Source organism: Rhinopithecus roxellana, chromosome 5 (genome assembly GCF_007565055.1).
Source record: "Rhinopithecus roxellana isolate Shanxi Qingling chromosome 5, ASM756505v1, whole genome shotgun sequence".
Taxonomy (NCBI): Eukaryota; Metazoa; Chordata; class Mammalia; order Primates; family Cercopithecidae; genus Rhinopithecus; species Rhinopithecus roxellana.
Genome location: NC_044553.1, coordinates 90,965,300 through 90,988,656, shown reverse-complemented (window position 1 = coordinate 90,988,656; position 23,357 = coordinate 90,965,300). Strand labels below are relative to the sequence as shown.

At 38.1% G+C, this 23,357-nt stretch overlaps 1 long non-coding RNA gene across 1 annotated transcript; it reads left to right on the top strand.

The window, feature by feature from the left end:
• The first annotated feature begins 85 nt into the window (after positions 1-85).
• Positions 86-16,493, top strand: LOC104674369. Its single transcript, XR_004057344.1, has 4 exons — positions 86-317; positions 1,419-1,542; positions 10,118-10,233; positions 10,345-16,493. It is a non-coding gene; the product is annotated as an uncharacterized LOC104674369 (long non-coding RNA).
• Positions 16,494-23,357: the final 6,864 nt, after the last annotated feature.

Below are 23,357 nucleotides of genomic sequence, written 5' to 3'. Positions count from 1 at the left end.
CGAGCTGTGGAGGGGCGTCATCGCCTCCTAGCAACGCTCCTAGCAACCGGGTAACATCTGCTCCCTGTGGTCCAATGCGAGCGGAGAACAGCTGCGCGCCCGCCTAGAGCTGCGAACCCGGAGTGAGAGGCGCTTCAGAGACTGGAGGGACGGACCTGCAGGAGCCAGGGCTGCCCGCCGAGCTGCAGTTGCCGCTGCTGCCGCTGTCAGTGCCCGACTGAAGAGTGACAGCCGCAAAGGCAGAAGTGAGCACCGAACCCCGCGCCTCTACCTAACAGGTGCATGCGCCGATCTAGTGAGTGGACCCAGCTCGCAAGGTATGTCTGGACCCATCCAGCCAGGTGCTTTCCTCCGAGCTCAGAAGAGACTCATTTCCTTGAGGGGGATGATAGGGACGTGTTCCGGGATCCCACCCCGCCCCCAGTCATTGAAGAGTGTCCAGCTGCTGGTCCCAAATGACCTGATTTGATTTTTTAAATGTAAACCTTGGGATTGGTTCTTGGGTGAAGATTCCCCTGCTCTTCGCTATCAGGTTAGCGTTCGGAAGTTTTCAGTCCTTGTTTATCCGTTGACTTCGCTGCCTATATGCGGCTAGGCTGGAAGCAGCAAGCGCCCATAGAAAGCCTGTGGTTAAAGCTCAAACGACATGGTGTAGTCTTGACTAATTGAATCAACACGTATGGATAGCAACATTCTTTTTAGGTCCTCCTCTGGAAAGGGTCCATTTGGCTAAGAGCAGCCGTTCACTGTTACTCAACCTCCTGAAAAGTAACCATAGTAACTCACCTCTCTTTTGATGGGATCCTCCTTATTGGCTGCCTATCTTCCTTTGGAAAGCGCATCTCTCTAAATTTAGAAGATGATGAGATCCGTAAGCATACATCCATGTAGAAAAGGTGCAGTTAAACATGGCCCTTTAAAGAAATGCCGTCTTCAAAGAAAAAGTAGCATTTGGTGATTTCAAATCCTGTGAGAAAGAATGTGCATTCCAAAGAAAGACTGGGTTCATCTGTTTAGTTAACTCCTGGTTTGTTACTTTAGAGGGAATACTTCCTGAAATTATATAAAATCTGGCATTAAAACTTAAGAGTGACTCTGATTTTTTTTTTTAAATCAGCATACTGATAATCTTCCAAAAATAATCTCTCAAGTAAATAACTGGTAAGATGAGTTATTCAGTTATTTCCAAATTTCTTAGGATAGTTAAGATTTCTCATGTTTAAACTTAAATCTGTAGAACACTGAAGCGATTGTGTGTGTTTGAAGGTTTATCTATCTATCTAGTCCAGACCAACCCCATCTCAAATATCTTAGATAGTATCCTCCTGTTGCAGGCTTTCTCCTGACTTGAGAACCAGTTCATGTCAGTGCAGTCCTGACTCGCCCGATGTTATTTGTGTCTGTCTCCTTGTTTCAAGATCTCAGGTAACCATTCATGAGCCTGAGGCTGTGAGAAATGCTCGCTGTGCAAAGGGGAACTCTCAGCAGATTTTCTGAAACTGTTCTAGAAATACACTTTTCGGATTGATTCAGCATTACCAGGTAATTGCTAGCTTAAAAGAAATTACTGTTTAAATATGTATCCAGAGAAATGAATGCTAATGTAGCATTACCATAACTTACAAGATCAATATAAGGGGTTGTTTATATAGATGGCTGCTGGGTAGAAGTCAATAGAGGTTCTCTGTAAAAAGGACATTTGTGGGCTGGCAGATTTTCCTCTCTAAGACCCATGTGAATAGGGCGGGCCAAATTAGGTAGCCTGGCTCCGGGAACATGCCAAGCGGAAGCCTACTGAGCACACGAGTGCCTGTTTGAATGAAGGAAGTGAAGAGAACTCTCCAAGTTGCAGAAAGAGATTATTGTGATGTTTCAAATTTAATTTGCATAAGGTCATGATGATAGAAACCTCTGAGGGTTCAACATTTTAAACTCAATTTTCAAGACTGAATACATCTTAAGTGAGTATTCAGCCCTCCAGCATTTGTAACTTTCACATGTCCTGTGCCCTTTCCGTAGGTAACCAGCCTAGCAAATAACAATCAAATTTATAAGCATAGACCATGCTGCATTTCATCCCATTTCTTTCCTCCCTTTATAAAAATAAATAATTGACAATTTTTATTCAGAAACCTATTTGAAAATTTATTCTGGTTTAGTGGTACAGATTTATGAATACCATGAGACTTTAAGATTATTGATCTCTGTAGCCACTTATTTAAATATCTGTAGTTTAATCATTTTAAGCATTAAAGATTAGCATTTGAACTGTCAAAAATGTTTGTTTTGTTAGCCGTTAGCACCATCCACCCTTCTTCCTTCATTTATCATACTGACTGTATTTTATGGTGAGAAACAACCTAAGGAGACCAATAATATTGACCGTCATCTGCCATGAGATGTATACAGAGCTCCACACCAGTGTTTATTTAAGGATCTAGTCACCCTCATCAATTTGAACACCAGCTGCACTTGTATATGTAATGGGTTATAAAGAGAGCACGCACTTAGGAGTATAAGATTTGGATAAGGCTGAGATCAAGCAGGTTAAAACTAAATCAAATTATAATTTCAGTCTTTTTTACTCATATACTCTATTTGGAAGTTTTTAGGTATATGTGAAAAATTCTATGTTCAGTTTTATGTCATGTAAACTTCATGGAATTTAGAAGATGCTTTGATGCACAGAGAGATGTTGAAAACTTTTATCAAGAGGTTGAGGCCCTTCCCTCCATACCTGGGCTCCCTACTGATGACTCATGTCAGCTGGCATCCCAACAACAACTCTAAAGCCAAGGAATAATCAGTTCAGATTGCTCTGTTTGTCAAAGCAATATGCCTCAGAAACCTAGAAAAAGCAAAACTGCTAACTCTGAAGCAGAGGTAGGAGTACATTGACCACAACCATTTAGCACTAAAACGAAGGAAGGATACTTTTGAGTTTTGGGAGAAGCCAATCCTTGTGGATTCTTTTTTTTTTCCTTTTTCTTTTTAAGTTGTTTATCGAAATAGTGTTAATACATTAATGTTTACCCTTTGTAATCTAACACCAGTTTTTTAATATTTTCTTTTTTTCTAATTAAATTTATGCAAATGGGCTAATAACAGAGCCAATCCTATTCACTGCAATAATTCTCAGATGGGGTGAAGGGGTGGTGGAAGGATATTACTGAAAAGCACTAAGAGCTAACCAGTATTGTGCTCAATATTGTAATATAGCCTTCTATTTAGAAAACAAAAGAATGACAGAAAGTAAAGTGCAGCAAGAAGGCTTCCTGGTAGAAATACAAGAGTTATCTAAATATCAGTGGTGCGTAGAAGGACAGGAGGAACAAGTTTGAGGTTGGGAAGTCTACTCTGCATGTGTATTTCAGAGTATATATTATTTTCAAAGTGCTTAGGAAAAGGGAGTATGAGTAAGGAACATGAAGAAAAGTTGGGAATATTGTAAAGAGAGTCAAGACTCAAGAGCCTAGAACCTCAATTCTGCCTCCATGTGCTGCTCATTTTACTGCTTTATGGCTCATTTTCTCTCTATCTAATGTGTGGTATAAGACTACAAGCTTAAGTAGATTGCTTGAGCTCGAACATAACACAATTTAATGAAGCATCTATAGCTCTTTAGGAAAAACTTATTTTATATTCATGGGTACATGTGCAGCATTGTTACAAGGGTGAATTGTGTGTCACCAGGGGTTTGGTCTACAAATTATTTCAACACCAGGTAATAAGCGTAGTACCTGAGAGGTAGTTTTTGTATCCTCACCCTCCTCCCTCAGGTAGGCCCCTGTGTCTGTTCTTTGTGTTCATGTGTACTCAATGTAGCTCCCACTTATAAATGAGAACATGCAGTATTTGGTTTTCTGTTTATGTGTTAGTTCTCTTAGGATAATGGCTTCCAGCTCCATCTATGTTGATGCAAAGGACATGATTTCATTCTTTTTTATGGCTGTATAGTATGGCTATGTGCTATTCCATGGAAGCACCTATAGCTCTTTAGTGAGAAGGTACCCTGTGAATGAAAATTATTTCACCACTAGAGCCACTCCAGGTGAAACACAAATCAGGTACCACATGAGTGAGGGCAGAGAGCCACCCAACTCCAGGCAAATCCTCATGTGTTTTAAAGTGAGTAAAATTAAAGATTAGTTCAATCTTATGGTTTTTTATCCATAAGAGTTTTTTATCCCTTCTGGGATAGCAGAAGCAACATTGGCCCAGACAGATGTTTTTGTTAATATACTGAAGCATGGAGTGGTGGTGGTGGTGATATCAAAGTGGAAGACAATGTGAGTGATATAGATCAGGTACTTTCAGAAAGGCCACTGTTATCTATAGGTTAGGGATTAAAAGTCCTTTCTTTGAGTACCAGTCCTGGGTATTGAGGGAAGTTGTAGTATCTCTCTAGCATATCTCTAGGTATGGATTTCTTGGAACCCATATACTGCAATGTGGTTCCAAGAAAGCAATTTTCTTTCTAATTCATTTCTACTTTCCAAGGTAAAAGATGGGGTAAAAGGGAATATCATTCCTCAAAATCAGGAATCCACTTCTAGGGGGTGGAAGATCACGACGTTTACCCGAGAAGCCTCCTGCACTTGGCCTCTATCATTAGCAGAGCCAGATCACAGCAGCAATTGGCTTTAGTACAGCATCTAAGGAAACTTAATGGTGTTCTGTTTGGTTCAGAGACCATTACCATGGGAGCAGGGTAGGCTTGTGGAACTGGTGGGGTTTTCTTTACTATTCCATGCCTGTGCTTGGGGTTATCCCAAAGGACATGGATACAATCTAGTACCAAACAATGCTGCTAGTATCTTGAGAAAGTCTTCTAAGTCATTGGCTCTCAGTATTCCTGGAAGTTCATAAGAAAGTCTGCTAGGAGCTGGAACTTGTTGGTAATTCTAAACTGCCAGTAAAGTCAATATTGTGCTTGGGGTGGATGATAAATCTGAAGAAACAGATTGTTCCATTGATTCGGAGATAAAACCTGGCACTGAGTTCCGCTACCATACAGGATATTATCCAGAAAGGTGCTAGGCAAGGGGGTTATGAGAGAGAAGAAAGATGGCTGATGGAATATTGTTAAACATCAACAGAGCCAAAGGTCTCCAGAAGGCACAGAATCATAGCCTTGATCTTTGCACCCATCTCCCTTCTTGAACACATTCGTGAATACTTCATGCAGCCCGTGCTTAGCACTAAAGAGAGGACCAATGTCCTAGGTATAATATAATGCTGCTGAGCAGGATATGTACTTATGATTTCAAAATGAAATCACTGCAATAATAATACATAACATTTATCGAGCAGGAAATATGAGCCCATGCGACAGGCACTGAGTAACTGCTTTTTAAACATCATCTCTTCTAATTCCAGTAAAACTCAATGAGTTTGATATTGTCCCCCCGTTTAACAGTTAAAGAAAAGTTAGGCTCTTTGAGGTTAAATATCTTGGCCAAAGTCAGTAAGCAAATAAACTGTAGAGCTGAGATTTGAACTAGGGGCCATTGGACAGAACTAGAAGGTTATGCTGAAGTATTTTAAGCCATGCAGCGAGACTGCAGAATATAGTTAACAGGGACAGATGGGGTAACTCTTTCTAATCAACAGTGGTCATGGCCCTTAAGGAAATATCTCCAGTAGCTTTGCCACCAGCAAAGCTTTATTTAGCTAGGTAGGAACGATTGTACTTTCAAAGGCTCATGCCAGTCTAACATATTACAAAGAAAAATCAGCAAGAGATTGTGAAGCTGAGGTGCCTGATTTATCTATAACACAAGTCAGTTGTTGATCTGAGATGGAACCAACCTTCTTTCTCATTGATCAGCCTCCACCCCTTCTGTCTGTGGATAGGATGCACACAACTAATAGGACGGTTTCAACTCTGTTTTTGGAATGTTTTGATTCAAATGTTGTGGGGAGAAAAATGAAAACCAAACTAAAATTAAGATATATTGAACTCATCACTTCTTCACCATGTCTCCAGCTTTTCAGTCTTGGATAAAGAATGGATTACTTTGACAGGAGTTGTTCTTTTTACTGTGGTCTGTTATCTCAAAGTATTTGTAAATTAATTTGCTCATGATGATTCCTTAATATACTGTCCCCGGGCCATGTACCAAATGAAATCACCTGCCCCATAATAGGATTTTAGTTTTCTGGAGGCAGAAGCAGAGCAATAAGGAAGAGCATTTGAGCAATCATTTGTAATTACATTTTAAACATTTATTTAAAGAATTACATATAGATTGTATTGCTAGAACTCTAATGACAGGGATGGTCACTCTGTTCTGTAAACAAACTTTTAATTTGTTGGTTATTGATGTTTTATACTACCAAAGACACTGAGCCTGGCACAGATATTTTATGGGCCCAGAGGATATAGCATTAGAAGCAGCTTGAATATTCAAGCCAGCATTAGCCATTTCACTTTCAGAGATAAATTTAGGCTCAGCCTAATTCAGTTTTGTAATTTACATACTGTTCTCAGAGCTCAGAACACTCAGAATAAGAAGACATAAAGTCATTTCATTTTTTTCTTGTCTATTTCGTCATCTTTATTTGAATAATAGGCTGGGTTGAGTTTGACCTTTTAGTTGCAGGAGAACTATAACAGATTTACACATGTTTACTGAATCATAACAACCAAACTTCCTTGGACAGTCAGGTCAGCTTTAATTAATTATCCAGATGATTACCTGTATGTTTCAAAAAATAGTTTACACCTCCTTCACCCAAAATGCATGACCAATGGCAATACACCAGAGATATTTGGAGTTGTTATAGAATCTGTACTACTTTTTTTCAACTTGATCATTTGCAATATCTTCTTGCAGTTTTTTAACTTGCTGATTACAATCTAGTATTTTTGGGAGGCAGGGTGGTGGAGTCTTTGAGTCAGAGCTAGGAGGCCAGGCTGGGCTTTGTTTCTATGTGGTATATTTGTGACTCAGGCTGGGCTTTGTTTCTATGTGGTATATTTGTGACTAATGGCACAAATAAGGTCTACAATTTGATTGAGTATTTACTATATGCTAGGCACAGTGCCAGTCACTTTCTATGAATTATTTTAATGATCTTATGAGCCAGTGTTATTTCTATCCTTACTTTACAAATGAGATTTCTAGAGAGTTTATGTAATTTGCTCAAAGTCACACAAATAAGAAGCAGCAGAGCTGGAATTCGGACCACTTCCATCTGATTTTCAAAACCCAAACTCTTAGCCACATACCAGAATGTAAATTATTGAACTCGTCTGGGCTGTAATTTTCTTATCTGGACACTGAGGAGGCTCAATCAGGTGATGGATACATAGTTATCAGCTATGAATTTTTTGAGTTCTAATCCAGCCAAGCAAACAGATGTAGGAACTTATGTTTGCTATATATTTTAACCTAAAAGTGGCTAGAACCATCCTCCAAAATTGATACTGAAAACATTTTAAATAGCTAAACAGCTTGCAAAGAGGTAATTGTCAAACTGATACCAGCTGTGAAGGCTTTTCAGCATTTTAACAACTGGGGGGTATTTTTTAAGAGCAATAAACTAAATGGCTAAGTGTGTTGCCCACGGAGGAGTTGAGACTCAAATCTGGAACTCCTGAGAATTTTATCTGTATTTTCAGGATCTGATACATTCAGTATCTTAGGCTAACTGGTTGATGATAGCCAGACAATCTTTATGAACCTTGGAATCATTTGATATGATTTTTGTAATCTTGATCTGTTAAATAAAAATAACTTGCCTGGAGGTGCACTTGGGAGCCAGAACTATAAGTTTGTCATTTGGTTCTCTAATCTGCCACCTGCCCTCCCTTGTATCACTCATTAAAAGATTTTTAACTGGTCGTAAATGCTGTAGATATTGCATTATGTGGAAGATAAAATGAGCAGACATTTAAAAAAGATACATATAAGAAAGTTATGTTTGCTTATGATAAAGTTACTCATCTCATTTTCTAGTCTTTCCTCACTGTCACCTACACTATAGTAATTCATTAGAACTTGTTAAAAAAATTAGTGACCTGCCCAGGTATAATGCTAATAACAGCCATTGATGCTTCTTAATGTGAACCCAGGAAAACTGACTTCATTGTTCACTATTTAGTTAAAATGCAGTCTGGCTTTGTTCATGAGGCTAAAGCATCTAAGCCAGTGTAGGGAAGCAACAGTAACAACAACAATCAATCAAGCCAATTGCCTGACATTCTATTGATATGGCAATCAGCTGATTGACTGAACGTTCTGCTCTTAACTTGTTGCCATAGTACTACTACTACACCTGCTGAATGCTGCAAATGAGAGGCTCTCAAAATGCAATCCCCAGACCAGCAGTATCAGCATCACCTGGAAATTTGTTAGAAATGCAAATTCACTGCTCCTAGCCCAGATCTACTGAATTAGAAACTCTGGGGGTGGAACCCTCAGAGTTTAACATACCCTCCAGATAATTCTGATGCTCACTAACATTTGAAAACTACTATTACATCAATTAGCTAAACAGTTTACAAAGAAGTAAGTACAAGTAATTGTCACATGGGATAACCCAAAGCTTCACCTAATTATTTGATTAAATCTTTAAAATATATACCAAAGAAAATGCAGTTTACTAAAAAACAGCCCCTGAGAAAACTGGTTCCTTTGTTCTCTATACAGTTTTGTTCTTCTTATTTCCTAAACGTTTGAAATCAGTGAAAACTCTACGTGAGCTGTGTTTGCTTACTGAATTCAGGGATTGTGTAAGTGTAGTAGCAACTATTGTCTTTGCTTCAGTTCAGTTGTGAATTATCATGACATACTCATTTCTTTTAACATCAGATACACCAGTGTTTTAAAATTCTTCATTCCGTTAACAAAACATAACAACTCAAACTTAAAGCTCTCTTTGGTTAATAATCCACAGTGATGCCAGTGAAAAATCGGAATGCTTGGGAGTGATTTTGTAGCTTTTCTTACTGACTGAGGAAAATCATATAACTACAAAAAGTTGCAGGAAGCTTTTGTCGCTCAGGTGCCACTGAGTTGGAGTACAAACTAGAGAAAGAAAAGTCTTGAACGCATTTTAAATATTTAAGCTTAGAAAAATTTAAGATTTTAGAGAAAAACCATCAAATGTCTTGCTGTAGATTTATTTAACTAACACATAAATTATTCATTATTTTGTGAACTAAATGGTTTCAACACATAGAAATATTTGACGGTGTGTATTACGAGTAAAATAAATTGTGTGTAAATATGAAGTTTCTTTCTGGCCTGGTCCCCTGAGGTTGAATGAGTATTGAACTGGACTCAATTTGTTTTCTAAATTCATTCAGTGCTTTCTCTAGGAAGCTGCTTGTCTTTAGCTTTTAGAGTAGATCTTGCCTCCTTTTTGTGATACGAGTGCCACCTGGAGTACACTCTGGGAACTCCCTTAAGCACTGCCTTTAAACTGAAGAATCACTGAAAATTGGGTTCTGGAACTCCGTCCTTCCTTAAACAACTTAGAACCTCGGTAGCAACAGTATTTTAAAGGAGAAAACAAAGGTCTTCACTTTGAGTATTATGACAAGGCCAAGTCTGCAAATCAGAACCTTACCTAATTCTTTCATTTACTTAGAACATCCATTAAACCATGTGTTAGGATGATGGCTATACCATAATCATATCATAGAGTGTTTTGTCTATAGATACACTGTTATTTCTTTAAAGTGTAGTTGGGCTATCAACTATTTTATGCCAATTTGATTAACCTAGTAACACTAAATGTCCTCTCTATATTAGGCAATTTAACTAAAAGAATGATGAAAAATTTCTTATCTCCTCCCATTACATTCCATTTCAAATTTGGGTGTGTTTTGACATTAAATGGCATGAAATAAAATAGTATATTGGTATTTGATTTCTGAGGGGCTGCATAAGGAAATAAAGATAGGTATCCTCTCTAGAACATCTAGTTTGGGTCTGGATGGTGGTATTTTCCTGCCTGCTGGCTTTTCAATCACAGCTTCACCACGTTGGAGGGAGAACACCAATTTCCAGGATCACCAGTTTATTTTTATAGATAAAATTTATATTATAAGATACTCTTTGCCACAATAAAATCTGACCTTTCCCCAATTCTTTTATTTGTTTAGCTTATCCAACAAAAGTATTAACATATACATTAACAACGTCGAAAGTAGCCTACTTTAAGAGAAAATATGCAGAAGAAGAAGATTTACATCAAGATTACCATGGGTATTTTCCAAAAGTAAGGGTTTATGTATTATTATTTTTTCATTTTTATGAGTGTTGTCAACAGTAAAAAGCTGTAGTTTTTGTTTTTCTAAATATAGATTTAATGATCATGTTTGCTTTCCAGCACCTGATATTACCTGAGGACAGAACCTGCATTCTCAAACTTTCTCTGGAGAAGCTCAGGTTTCTTGAAGACCCAGAAACCTACTTAAGAAGGTCTGTGTTAATTAACAATTTGCTGAGGAAGATACATCTAGAGACGGAGAAAGAGAGCTATGAATACTTTAAAGAAGCTCCCTGTTATAAGACTGCATATTCTGATACAAGAAAACGGCTGAAGTTTATGGTACAAGAATGCTGTTCTCAGTCTCTCTATTATGAAGAGCTGCATTCGTATCATATTGTGCCTTATGCTTCGGAGAATGCCATTTATGAAATGGGCTACACTAGCAGCCACTTGGAGCAAAATTCTCAGTTGCTTATTTATAAAATGAATTAAAGTAACTGTTAAGTCCATTGATACTTTGTTTCTAAATGCCTGAACTGTTTCTAGTGAAGACTGTTAATAGAAGGCACTCATTACCAGTGCACTTGATATCAAAGATGAGATGCATGCTGAACTGATTGGAGAGAACAACTGGTTATTACTCAGCAGTCCTTAGAATCATCAAATTGAATAGAAAATATGTTCACATATGATAAAGCGGTCAATTAGAGCTTTAGAAGCAAAGATTTTTTTAAAACATAAGTTGTGTAGGAAGGGGCCTACGTTAAACAATTATACAGGTGAAAAATTTTCTTTTACGCCCTGATTTCCAAATTCTGCCACTCTTACTGGAAAGTAATGAAAGTAACAGATTAAATTGATAATGCCATATCCCTGAGGATGAAGGGTGGAACACATTTAATTTTCTGTGAATGACATGAGGAAGGGCTGGTTCTTTCTGAAGTGCTTTGACTTGTCAAGCATTGTGCCAAATAATTGTTTGACACCATTTTCCTTTTACCATTAGTAGCAATTCAAGATGGGGCAAAGACATTGCAACTAAACTGCAACTAAACTGCTGAGTGTAACTACCAGATTACTCCAAACTGATCCATTTTACTATTTTGTGGGGAGGGCTTAGACTTTTCTCTTTAAAAGTGAAATTTAACAAAATAGCCTTGCAGATGGGCTTATCTTTAAATTCTACAGGTTGGTTAAAATTTTTGGTGGGCCTTTGGTTAGCAGTTTAAGTTTGATTTATTTATTTTTTTATAGGCTGTGAAGCTCAGGAAAAGGGTAGGCAGGTAAATTTGTTTTTAATGAGTTGATACTTTTTAGAAACCTTATCTGCAAAAATTAATGAGAACAACAAATTCCACATGATGTTATTTCTTCATCTAGCTAAGAGTACATTTAAGGCTGCCTGGATGAAACTTTGCACTGATTTTTGTATAATAGTTGATCATTCACTATTTGACAAATTGTTTCAGAATGCCTTTGGTGGTGAAGTTTAGATAAGTCTTTATGTTTTGCAATTTGACACATAATTGTTTAACAAGTTGGATAGATTCACGAAATTGTTTGAAGTGGCTCATACTGTTCTTTCAGGTTTGAGTGAGATGTCTGATTTCAATGTCTGAAGTTTTGTCCTATGGAGCGTATCATTTAAAGAATTGTCATTAACTGACAAAACAGATTGGAAAAACTAGGTGCCAAAGGTGTATTTAAGAAAATACCAAAGACTCAAAGATGAGTGTTAGGAAGACTATGATAATGAAGATAAGAATCTAAAGTAAGGATTGCATAGGACATAAGAAGAACATGGTTAAAGGGGTTTGGAATGATTTGCTTACTAATGTGCTTTCAGAACACTTTACACATAATAATCATAATCAAGGGCACTGCTTTAAATGAAGATACTACAGACCTTTAGGAATCATATGCCTTGGAAAAAAATCTATGTATGGTGACTTGTCAACAAAGTATCTTCCCTAGTTGGATGCCATCTTGTAACCCAGAAGACTTTCTTCTATTCAAGAGAAATTTGGTTTCAGTTTTGATTCAATACTTGGTCCCTCTAATTAATCACTGGGGTGATTAACATGAATTCAGTTGGTATAAAGAGTATTGGTTCCCTAATTAGTCTGCATTGTTGAAGACCACATAGATATATTATTGATAAGACTATGAGGCTTATGTTTAATTACTCAATCAAAGTAGGAAGAAATGCTTGAGAAGAAACTAAAAAATTATAATTTAGGTTAATTTTTAAAGGCAATTTAGTATAAATGAGTTAGCTTTGAAATACAGATTTAAATGTTTAAAAATTAATTTGAGGGCAAGATTTGATACCAAAGTTTCAAAAATTTTATTTCACTGCTTATAAAATACTTAATCAGAACACTTATTTTAAAAAATAAGATCTTATTCGAAAAACTCCAAATTTAATGGGATAGTTACACCATCATACAATTTTAAAGGTAGAATTAGCTTTCTAATACTTTAAAATGTTTTCTGAAATGAACGTTTGACTTGGTTTAGGACAGTGTCTGTAAGTAAAAGACACCAATGCTAATAGATATGAATTACAAAAATGCCACATATTGAAATTGACTGAGGATTGAAATACATATACTTTGGCATAGAGAAGAGAGGAAGAGAAAAAATATGAAAAAAGTGTGACATTGTAATATTTATTGTATTTAATAAATCTTGAAGAAAGAACTCTTGAGCAATGAACCAGTGACAGATATAAAAGCCTGTTTGATGACATCATTAACTGAGTTTTCTGATCTATACATTCATACATCGAGAAGGAACTGTCTTAAAAACCAGTGGTTTTTTTTTTTTTTTTTTTTAAGTTCTAGCATACATGTGCAGAATGTGCAGGTTTGTTACACAGGTATACACGTGTCATGGTGGTTTGTTGCACCCATCAGCCTGTCATCTACATTAGGTACTTCTCCCAATGCTATCCTTCTCCAGTGATATTTGTTAATATGCTTTTTTAAAAAAGTGTCTGCCTTGAAACAAGTAGTTAAAAAATATCTTGTAGGGCATTTAATTATTTTTCCCAATAAACAACTCATAGATAAGGGGTTGACTAATGTTATCTTGATTTAGAAAATTTGTATGTAAAATGTGTAAACTTATCTGGGTTAACTAATAGACTACCGGCATTTTAGCACGGCAAACTAATCTATAGGGAGACCCACACACAGGCTTGCTTTGCTGACTACCCAGCGGGCTTTGTTAAGGAGCTGCAAAAGGTGGAAGACCAGTTACAACTTTTTTGTGTTTTTTTTTTTAAACCTGGACATCCTTTCACTGGTGGCAAGAGCCATCCTTATGACAAGGAAGGTGAGAGAGAAAATGGAGAGCCTTTGGTGATGTTGGTCTTTCTTGGGGTGTCCAACTAGCCTAAAGGCCAAGTGAAGAAGAAAATAAAAAAGTAGAAGAGGAAAAATGAAGAAAAGAGGAAAAAGAGGGCAGGGCCAGAGAAGTAAAGAGTAGGATTAGTAAGTGAAAGAAAAAGTTGCTTTGTTGTGTGGGGGGTGTTCTTGCTTGCTATACTCAATTTTGCTTTCCCGTGTCTGCTGTACACAGAACACCTGATCTCTGCAATGTATTTCTCCTTTCTTTCATTCACCTGTGATGAGTAAGACTAGATTCTTTTCAGTATATCTACTATTTGCAAAGTGTGAACACTGTAAAATATCCCTGAAACTGAGCTCTTTGGGTGGATAAGCAAAGGAAAAATAGAAAATAGTTAAGGTTAGGGAAAGGCTAAAGGATAAGCCTGTGTGTAAATGGAAAATGGATAAGTTCAAATGCATTATCTGGTTTCAATGTAACACCCAAGATTTAACAAACTCAGTGCTAGAAGACTTGAAAATAAATGCAATTTACTACCATTTATTGAGCAGCTATTATGAGCCAGGCACTGTGCTAGGGCTGGGGATACATAAGTGAATAATGCACAGTCCCAGAAATCAGATTATTTGGTTTTGTTTTACCAAATCCAAATGCAGTACCTGCATTTCCCTTTTCCAAACTGGGATGGCTATCAAACATGTCTTTCAAAAAGTGTTTGCAGGTGAGAAGATGCACAAGATGAAGGAAAGTTTTCCTGACCCAGATCTTAGAAAGGAAGGAGAGGATACATTTCGCTTTACAGCATATTTACTGTTGGCAAAAAGCCACTATTGCCTAAGGGAAGTATGGCTGACCTTAGCCCATCCCTGGGGCATATCTTGTGGGTGTGGTAGGGAGACAAATCAGGTAGGGAACAATTCCTTCTCCCCTTACCTGTCTAGCTTCCATGTTCTTTTATGGGACAAGTCAGATTAATATTAATGTTAAGGAGAGCCTTAAAGGAGAAAGAGAATCGATAAATCACAGCCCGAAAGTTGTGTATGTTGTGTGCAAGGTCAGAGGGGCAGCCTTCTTTAATTTGCCTTGTGCTGGTGAATTGCTTGAATGAATTTCAGTATTTCTTAACACCAGGTACTGGAGCCACCTTCCTTCTCTCCCTGTGGTTTCCTCTTTAAATCACATCCTGACCCCAGTCTTTATAGTCCATTGTAAGTGGAAGTTATGGTTCTATTCTTCACCCCCAGCTTGCTCCCTATCATTGATACTTAGAGGAAAGTAACAATTTGCAGTACTTGGCTGAACTCCTTTGGGAAAGTTTCTGGAGTGTATCAAATAAGAATTCATCATAGTAACATGGTCATTACTGGCTGAACAAAATTCTTTTTGAAACTATTGCACTTAGTCATTAAATAATTGTTTACTAAGGCAATCTTTGTGTTTCCAGAATTCAGTGTAATAGTTAACAGTTGTATATGTCTCACAAAAGAAACTACTTAGGTTGGAAACAATGGAAGGTTGTGTATAATTAATCAGGTCCTGAATATTTATGTAACATATGGCATTTTAACTTATATGTTCTCATTCTCAAACTTCATTACTATACAGCAGCAACAAGACAAATTTCAGGTGTTTTGTTTCTTTATTAAGTGGGCCATGTCTAAAAGTTGTTACATTCCTGATTGAATTTTATGGACAAAATTTCCCCATTAAAGTAGTTTTGTCTTTCTCAAGGATTATCCTTTAGGGTTGGGTGGATTAAAAACATTACATTAGTGCTTCTTGTGCTTACAAGTCACTAGGGATCTTGTGAAAATGCAGATTCCTTTTAGTAGGTTTGGGATGAGGAATGAAGGTCTTCATCTCTCAAATGTCCCAGGTGATGTGGATGCTGCCAATCCATCGACCACACTTTGAGTTGGGAGAGTCTACATCATTGGAGAAATATGCAGACTGAAGCCTATACTCTTAAACTTTCAAAGACTCTGTGTTCATGTCTGTGTTCTGAGGGATTTTTTTTCTTTTAAGAAATAAAATGCATAAAGTAAAATCAGCAAACCATAACACTAGTTTTCTAAATTTGCCACAAATACTATAATACTTTGCAGAGTAAAATGCAAAGATTATTCCTCTTACAAGTTTTCTCTATATCAAGTGCAGGAAAGGAACATGGGTAGAGTCATGTACCATCACATGCAAATTTCTCTTCTTGATTTTCCTCTTGATTATATTCACATAAGGGAGCTCCATTTGGTAACAAAGATGAAATCCTGTTCACAGTTAACAAGAATTTAGCAATTTCTTGCTTGGCAAAATCTGAGACAACCTTACAAAAACATCCTACATTAAATTCAGAATTTTGGGTAGCTGCATAAGCTGAAGATTATGGAAAACCTGAGCTGAAAATGGCACCTGGATCTGTAACTTCTTGTCTTGAGCTCTTTTTTGAGCGTTATTCTGTGAGAGATCCTTCCCCTGCAGTAATTTTTCTATTTTTCCTCAGTCGCTGGGGTCTCAGTACGGGGTGGAGGATTGGTGTAAATGAGAGAGTCACATAAATTGTCTAATTTGAGCATGCCAAGTGATTTTTGTCAGGCTCTTTTGGTCATAAAATTTTGATATAACTATTGTGAAATATAGTGTCATAAATTTGTCATAAACCATTAATGAAGGAAGAGAAGTAGAAATTTATTTCTGTGGGAATGCACTCAAATATCAAGCAGATGGTGTTCTACAACATTTATTTGGGAAAATGTGTATCTGTTACATAAGCTAAAATATGTCTTTTTCACATTTAAAAATATTTGGGTCATGATTTAGAGTTTTTATTGGATTGTTTTTTAAACTGAGAGGAAGAAGAAAGGTAATTGTATTTTAAAACATTTGACATGTTACTAATAAAATTTTATTTCTGGTGAAATATAGGTGCCTTTGTTAAGTAGGGGAGGTGGGATCATGAACATCTGGCAACTGCTGTATGTCCCTTATTTCCAGAGCCATCATTTTAAAGTCATATGCTTGTATTTGTTTCAGCAGTTTGTTTTCAGCACAGTTTGCTTAAGGATTTGGAAGATATTCCCAGTATCCTGGCACAGCTTCTTCACTGAGTGACCCTGAAATGGTTTTTAGATAGTGCACGTCATTAAAAAGGACACAACAGAACTGACTCCTTTAAGGCATTATTTAAACACAACAACTATAAATCTCAGGGTGAAAGATAGCTCCTCTATCCACTGAATAGCTGTGGGTGTGTGCATCATTCTCCATGATTCATTAGGTGAACTGAGCATTAGATGAACTTGGATTCATTAGGTAAACTGGCATGCACCAGGGAGATAGCGTCCCTCTCTTTCTAGCAAACTTTCCATCAGTTTGCAAAGCTGATAAAGTTGATCTAGTTATCAGCTTTGCAAACTGATGATCCTAGGGGCCCCTACAAAACACTGACTCACATGGGGCACCAGTGCCCATGTAGGTGTCTCAAAGCAAATAACCTTTTTCTGTGTATATCCAGTGTTTTAGTCTGGTCTCTCACTGCTAATAAAGATATACCTGAGACTGGGTAATTTATAAAGGAAAGAAGTTTAATGGACTCACAGTTCCACATGGCTGTGGAGGCTTCACAATCATGGCAGAAGGCAAATGAGGAGCAAAGTCATGTCTTACATGGCAGCAGGCAAGACAGCTTGTGCAAGGGAACTCTCATTTATAAAACCATCAGATTGCATGATATTTATTCACTACCATGAGAACAGTATGGGGGAAATGTCCCCCTCTGATTCCATCTTCTCCACCTGGCCCTGCCCTTGACATGTGGGGATTATTACAATTCAAGGTGAGTTTTGGGTGGAAACGTGACCAAACCATTCCACCCCTGGCCCTTCCCAAATCTCATGTCCTCACATTGCAAAACCAATCATGCCTTCCCAACAGTCCCCCAAAGTTTTAACTCATTTCAGCATTAACTTGAAAGTCTACAGTCAAAAGTCTCACCCAAGACAAGGCAAGTCTCTTCTGCCTATGAGCCTGTAAAATCAAGAGCAAGTTAGGTACTTCCTAATACAATGGGGGTATGGGTATTGGGTAAATATAGCCATTCCAAATGGGACAAATTGGCCAAAACAAAGGGGCTACAGGCCCCATGCAAGTCCAAAATCCAGCAGGGCAGTCAAATCTTAAGGGTTCAAAATGATCTCCTTTGACTCCGTGTCTGACATCCAGGTCATCCTGATGCAAGAGGTAGATTCCCACGGTCTTGGGCAGCTCCACCCCTGTGGCTTTGCAGGGTACAGCCTCCCTCCCGGCTGTTTTCATGGGCTGCTATTGAATGTCTGTGGCTTTTCCAGGCACACAGTGTAAGCTGTTGGTGGATCTATTATCCTGGGTTCTGGAGGACAGCTGCCTCCTCACAGCTCCACTAGGCAGTGCCTCAGTGGGAACTCTGGGGGATCCAACCCCACATTTCCCTTCTGGACTGCCCTAGCAGAGGTTCTCCATGAGGGCCCTGCCCCTGCAGCAGATTTCTGCCTGGACATCCAGGAGTTTCCACATGTCCTCTGAAATCTAGGCAGAGGTTACCAAACCTCAATTGTTGACTTCTGTGTACCTACAGGCTCAACACCATGTGGAAACCACCAAAGCTTGGAACTTGCACCCTCTGAAGCAATGACCTGTGCTCTACATTGGCCCTTTTTAGTCATGGCTGGGATGCAGAACACCAACTCCCAAGACTGCACAAAGCAGTAAGGCCTGGGCCTGGCCCACAAAACCATTTTTTCTTCCTAGGCCTCCAGACCTGTGATGGGAGGAGCTGCTGTAAAGACCTCTGACATGCCCTGGAGGCATTTTCTCCATTGTTTTGGCGATTAACATTTTGCTCCTTGTTACTTATGCAGTCAGCTTGAATTGTTCCTCAGAAAATGGGTTTTGCTTTTCTATCACATCATCAGGATGCAAATTTTCTAAGCTTTTATGCTCTGCTTCCCTCTTAAACATAAGTTCCAATTCCAAACCACTTCTCTGTGAATACATAAAACTGAATGCTTTTAAGAGTACCTGAGTCACATCTTGATCACTTTGCTGTTTAGAAAATTTCTTCTGCCAGATGCCCTAAATCATCTTTCTCAAGTTCAAGGTTCCACAGATCTCTAGGGCAGGGGCAAAATGCTGTCAGTCTCTTTGTAAAACATAGCAAAAGTCACCTTTATTCCAATTCCCAACAAATTCCTTATCTCCATCTGAGACCACCTCAGCCTGGACCTTATTGCCCATATCACTATCAGCATTTTGTTCAAAGCCATTCAACAAGTCTCTAGGAAGTTCCAAACTTGCTCACATTTTCCTGTCTTCTTCTGAGCATTTTGTTCAAAGTCATTCAACAAGTCTCTAGGAAGTTCCAAACTTACATTTTCCTGTCTTCTTCTGAGCCCTCCAAACTGTTCCAACCTCTGCCTGTTACCCAGTTCCAAATTCACTTCCACATTATCAGGTATCTTTACAGCAGTGCCCCACCACCCAGTACCAATTTACTGTGTTAGTTCATTCTCACACTACCATACCCAAGACTGAGTAATTTATAAAGGAAAGAGGTTTAATGGATTCACAGTTCCACATGGATGAGGAGGCCTCACAATCGTGGTGGAAGGCAAAGGAGAAGCAAAGACACATCTTACATGGTGGCAGGCAAGAGAGCTTGTGCAGGGGAACTCCCGTTTATAAAACCATCAGATCTTATAAGACTTATTCACTATCAGGAGAAAAATATGGAGGAAACTGCCCTCATGATTTAGTTATCTCCACCTGGCCCCACACTTGACATGTGGGGATTATTACAATTCAAGGTGAGATTTGGGTGAGGACACAGAGCCAAACCATATCATCGAGCAAGCAAAGTCTTGATTAAATGTACAGTTATTTGAGCAACCCAGTTATTTCAGTTTAAATGAATAACTGACTCATATAAATGACAGAGACTATCATGTATGTGTTAGTAGAAACTTAAACACATATGATCAGACACATCCAAGACAGTAACATAAAGAGCTGATCAGTACTTTCCAGCAGTAAAGAATCAATCTTATATATTATATTATGTAAGTGCCTTGGATAGTGCCTGGAGCATATCTGGTAGAAGTAAATGGCACTGTCCAAGTGACTCTTAGTCTGTTTTTTAAACAAATACATGTTTTTTTGTTTCCATTGGTGTTCTACTTTTAGGTTTAAAAGTAGGTCGATATAATTTTCTTTCCTATTGAAATTTGTAAGCTGGGCATGGTGGCTCATGCCTGTAATCCTAACACTTTGGGAGGCTGAGGCAAGAGGACAGCTTGAGCCCAGGAGTTCAAGACCAGTCTAGGTAGCATAGTGAGATCTTGTCTCAACAAGTAATTAAAAAAACATTAGCCAGGTGTGTCAGTGCATGCCTGTGCATGGTCCCGGCTACTCGGGGGGCTGAGGTGGGAGAATCATTTGGGCTCAGGAGGTTGAGGCTGCAGTGAGCCAGGATCACACTGTTGCACTCTAGCCTGGGCAACAAAGAAAGACCCTGTTTCAAAAAAAATAATAATAAACAAAAAATAAAAGAAATAAAAATTTTATGGAATATACACACATAGAGAGCATGTGCAAGAGTGGGAGCAAGAGAGAGAGAAACCATCAATTGCAGGTGAATGGACTTATTTATTTATTACCATTAAGAAGTAAAAGAAAGGGTGAGTACCTCAAGGTGTTTCTTTCAATCACCTTGGAATCTGCATGAGAATTTCAAGCCACATTGAGAAGCTTAAATATAGTGGAATTGGTGAGTTGATAGTTTTAACCTCAAAATGAAGATCCACCACAAAAAAGGATTTCTGTTTTTATTTCCCCACACTACTCCCCAAGCTTATTCTAGCTTATTCCTGGCCCACTGCTTCTATTTCAGACCTGATTGCTGTCACTGAAATTATATAGTCATGGTAAACTCTACCAGGACAAATCCTTCAAAGGCCTTGATTAAATCACGCCAGTCCTTTCTTCATATTATAGTAGTTTTTTTTTTACAATTCCTCCATGTATTCCATACAGTGAGACTCACTCCCAAACATTTACTTATCTGAAAGGTATTCATACTGTTGCCCCATGGATTTTATAATTAGAAGTGTTTACAAACTGTTCTGTGTAAACTCAAGTTATACAGAATTATTACTCCCCTCAATGCAAAAGAAGAGATATTAAATTATTATTAGTTCATACATACAAGTAGAATACAGCACCACTTTGATCAATTATGGTCATAGTATTTCTATAGTTTATGAAGAAACCAAATACAGAAGTTTTATCTGTATGTCTGATATTCCCTCCACTTTCTTTTTATCAGTTTGTGAAAAAAAGGGTACAATTCTTCAATTATCTAATTAAAATACTTCATGCTCATTTGATCTCATTGGCAGGAGGAAAGACTGGACGTCTTTCTCCTGGGAGAGCTTACCCCAAGGTGCTCCAGGGCCATGTCCACTGGTCAGTAGCCAGCTGCAGCTTGTCAGGAGAGAGCAGGACTGCTTAAGGTGTCTAATCTTGCCAACTAGAGGCTGCTGGCGCTCAAGTGTCAACGTGATATCACCATGGAAACCAAGCCCTTCCAGGGCAGGCCTTACTAGTGGTTACTGTGAATAGGGAAACTGTCTTCTTACAATGGAACCTTATCCTGATTGCCCTATTTTTTATAAAACACACGTAGACTAAACTCCTTTTCATGTCAAACTCCCCAAGGAAATTATCTCTGTTGATACTAAATAATTAAGAGTCCCAAATAAACTAGAAACTGTTGTTTCTGTTTAGCTTTCAAAATGAGCCAACTACAAAAACTCTTCACTCTGTTGTAGTTGATAGGCCATTAGGAACTGGAAAACAAACAAACCCCAAAATACTAAGTAGTTCACTGTCTCTGGTTTGTATTATGTCCACTTTCCCGGATCCCTGCATAATTGAATGGAATGGAATTGATGTAGTCAGCATTGATGGAGAGAGCTTTCTGCCTGGAGATAAGAAGCAGTCAAGTTGTGGGGAGGCAGAAGCATGGAAGCAACCCGGACAACGGGAACAAATGCACCAGGGACTTAAATATTTGTTCCTATATTTAGAGGAAAAGAACCCTAGGCATGGGCCCAAAACTTCGACAGTGCTGTTTTCCTTCTTTGAATTTGCTCTAAGGGTGTGAGTGTCTTTCAGACAGATGGCTGAAATGATTGCTCCCCTCACTTGCATATTGCACAATGAATTTTGTTTCATGGATTTGGTTTTATCTAAAGAAACGTTTATATTATTTTTACATACCACTGGCCTACTGATTTACAAACTTGTATCCTATTACCCTGGAACAAAGACCCAGTAATTGTCCTGGTTATAGAATTAGACATCATCTGAGAGAATATAAGGGATATCCTCAGCCAAAACCAAGATTATAGTATTGGAAAAAATGCTCCCTGAGCTGGTGAGGATACCCACACTTATACCCGAATTATAACATGACAGCACTTCAGTAATGATGCCAGGCTTCTCTCTCCTATGCAGCACTTTCCAAAACAATGCTGCCTGAAAACACATCTCCAAAAGAGAGTTTGTAGGCTAGCTTTTTGAGTTTTAACCTTAACTTCCCATTTAAGCTCATAGAAAAAATATATGACATTAAATCTCCCTGCCTTTCTGGGTACTTACTGTTGCCTGAATGATGGAAAGCTCTTTCGAAAAGATGGTTTTCTGTACTCTGCTTTTCTTCACCAATGGGTCTCAGAGATTGGCTTCTCTTAGGTATCTATTTGTAGATTCAAGGAACCAGTTGACTGTTGCCTGGGATACTGAGATTTTAAAGATACCGTCCTGGCTCACAACAGGCTAAAAATTAGAAGGGATAAGAAAAATATACACAAAACTCTAAATCAAAATAGATTTGCCTAAATTGCATGAGAAATACAGAATCGTGCAATAAAATAATGAAGAGATTCTATCTAGTTGGGAAAAACAGGCAAGTATTAATGAAAAAGTAGAGTTCAACAACAACCTTGAAGAAAGAGTAAAATTTTAACAGGCAGAGAGGGGAGCCAATGACCAAAGGGAAAGGGTTGGGAAAGTAGGGATATGATGGGGAAACAATCTGTATTCTGGATTAATTGAACGAGACGAGTGTTAGAGAGGGGCAATGAAAACTGATGCCATAAAATCATCAGGGCACCTTTTGTGGAAGGCTTTGAACACCAGCGTGAGGCATCTGAATCCTCTTCGGTAGGCGATTGGAAGCCATTGATGGTGTTTTTGATAGCACTTTGGAAAGGCTGGTCTTAACACGTGTTGAATAGAAATGGCAAAATAGTTATGAGAGACATTACAGAGACACGCTAAACTCTTGGAGATGGAGGGTGAGGGAACAAGAGTGAAGAGTCACTTTTCAGATGTAGACAGACCTGCATTGTCTATGTAACAAAGACCCAGTAATATTGTAGCAACTTGCCACTTGAACTGTGGATGGTCTAAACTGAGGTACTGTAATTGTAAAATATACTCTGGATTTCTAAGGTTTTTATATTAAAGAATGTAAATATCCCATTGCTTACATGTTGAAATGCTAATATTTAGTATTTACTGCATTACATAAAATATATTTAAAATTAATTTAACCTGTTTCTTTAAAAATGTGTAGTGTAGCTACTAGAAACTTTAAAATTATATATGTGGTTTACATTCTATTTCTATTGGATGGCGGTCATTTAGATTTTAGACAAATGGAACAATGGTGGACCATTAAC